The following is a 2,449-nucleotide window of genomic DNA, read 5'->3' as shown; positions in this document are numbered from 1 at the left end:
AGAAATCATTTGGACGTTGAAGTTACGGACCGGGGTTGAGTGTTGACTGCTACCCTTGTCTGTGCACCTTGATAAATAAAAAGACTCAGTGAGCAAGGGTAATGCTCGATCATCCATGTTTGTGTAGTCAGGAGACACAATGAACTGAAACAACTGCAGTCATGCATTCTTTCATTATTTCTGCATCTGAGAATGGCATCTTGGGCTTACTCAAAATCATGCCTCTCTAAGTGAGCTTTTTGTTGTTGTTCATAAATGGGCCAAGAATAGAATAGCGTTCACCTGGAGAGGATGATTGCAGTGCATTTAGTGTTGTTGTTCTTACCCCTAAATACTGAGGACATGTCTTTGAAAAAATCCGATGCTTTGTCTCATAATGCCGTTTGAAGGTGGACATCTCCATCACAGCTCTCGTCTCCTAGCATATTCAGCACAAGTCTCATTGGAGGGAGACTGAACGCACATGTTTCAGGCCATTCTTCTTTCCACTTTTCTTTTAGCAGCTAACTTGGAAAACGCCATTTTCGTACGATCGAGGCTCCGACAGCTGGCAAAGTGTGCTCCAGAAACACAAGTGAAAGCAAAAAAGTGCACAGAGCAGTGAACTCTGTCTGTGTATTGTTGAGAAGTCCAGCTATGTGCGCGATGACCCAAACAAAACACATAGTGAGGGAATAACAGTTCTGGGGTCACAAATAGGTGGTGTGCAGGCTGCCTATTGAGGGGTCCTGCTACACACGGTCTGTGGTAAAGTTTTACTGTAGTAGAGGGTCCTGAGAAATGTTAAATCAGGTATGTCTGATAACTTTCCTCAAAATACGATCATTTTAAACATCTGGTACGATAATTGGTCATTTCCCATCTGGCAACATTAGCACAAAATAATAATACTGTACTGTGTTCCCTCACTCTATCGCGGTTCATCTTTTGCGGATTTACTGTTTTAGTGCTTCTTTTTTTTATGACAGGTATGAACGCTGTTACAGCCCGAGCCTGGCCCTTTAAAAAGAATTGCATTGTGGGAAGTTGAGTGTCTCTCTCTCTCTCTTCCCTCTCTCGTCTGTCTGCGACGCCCATTGTTTTCTGTGTCCTGATTGGCTGTCGACCATTGTCAATCAATCTCCTTCGTGCCGCCCTGCTGTGTCTCCCGTGTCATCGCTAGCTTGCTTGCTAGCTAGCAAATGAATCCTCGGTTCGAAGGAGGAGGACTGCAACAGGAGGGGTACTGCAGCAATATGCTTTTACGAGTGAGTGGCTTAATCATTTCTTAATCAAACAAGGGAACACTACATATAAAAAGTAAATATCAAAAGGAACACAGGTCTACTGGGCGTAAGTAATCTGTCAGCTTACACTGCAGTCACGTTGGCAGATAACACATTCATCCACAGGACTGAGGCGATTTGGGTCTGATGATTCCACGTGTTTCTTTTCGATATACAGTACAGCCAAACGATGGGGTGGTGGAGGGGGAGAAGTGTCAATTCAGCCATAGGATTATTGATGACATCTCTCAGTTTTTTCACTCACTGGGAGTAATAAGCACTTGTAGTGATTTACGAGAAGGTTGAAAGTTCCCCACGGGAACGGGAGACATTTTACAGCTGCTTTATTCTAAAGGCAAAATAAATGTGATCCCCACAGAAATTCATCATGTAGGTATTATGTGATGCTGTCATTAAGGAAGGTGAAGCTCAGTATGAACACATTAAAGGCATACTATGAGATGATGAAATCAGCTGATCAGTTGAGTTGATTTCAATGGAAGCAAGTGGATGTGACATTTGTCTTCAGAGCTTGATAAGAAAAACGTAATTGTAAAAGTCATCAACATGTATAACTCACAGAACCCATGTGAGTCATGTGATAGTTACGCATCTGTAACTACGTTACATGTACCTGAAAGAGATCTTCCGTATGTGCACGCGTTCTCGAGAAACTAACATCTAAACTTTTTGTTCCTAGTTCCCGAAAGACCACGGAGACCCTGCAGCCGGTCACCGAGTCTGCTCAACATATCACCTGTGTCCCTCTCCCACCCCTGGAAAATATATACCGTGCCCGGCTGGGTAATAGAGCTGCAAAGATTATTTCAGATGCACACACACCTGGACAATTTCTTTTTGACACCCTCCCATCTAGCAGGCTCAGGGTCATGAGGGCACGGGCAGAAAGACTGAGGAACAGCTTCTTCCCCAGGGCTGTGAAGGCTCTACCGGAAGAACAACACATACTTGCACCATCCATCCATACATGCAGAAAACAATTCAAAACGCATATTTCAACATGTGATTCTTGACGGGACTGAAAACAGGAAGGTGCTGGTGGCGGCTGATCTTGCTGCCACATCGTGTCTGTGAACAGTCACATCTTCAATGAAGGTAAAAAAATAACCTTAAATGTTCATTTATCCCTTTCATTCGTCATTTATAGGCCTTTATAATGTCTC

The 2,449-nt window shown here is 43.6% G+C and overlaps 1 long non-coding RNA gene across 1 annotated transcript; it reads left to right on the top strand.

Moving 5' to 3' along the window:
• Nucleotides 1-1,198: 1,198 nt before the first annotated feature.
• Nucleotides 1,199-2,238, top strand: LOC129193592 (uncharacterized). The gene is made up of 3 exons (XR_008573561.1): nucleotides 1,199-1,247; nucleotides 1,966-2,069; nucleotides 2,146-2,238. It is a non-coding gene; the product is annotated as an uncharacterized LOC129193592 (long non-coding RNA).
• The last annotated feature ends 211 nt before the right edge of the window (nucleotides 2,239-2,449 follow it).

This window comes from Dunckerocampus dactyliophorus, chromosome 14 (assembly GCF_027744805.1).
Source record: "Dunckerocampus dactyliophorus isolate RoL2022-P2 chromosome 14, RoL_Ddac_1.1, whole genome shotgun sequence".
Classification (NCBI taxonomy): Eukaryota; Metazoa; Chordata; class Actinopteri; order Syngnathiformes; family Syngnathidae; genus Dunckerocampus; species Dunckerocampus dactyliophorus.
This window is presented reverse-complemented; position numbering and strand designations above follow the sequence as displayed.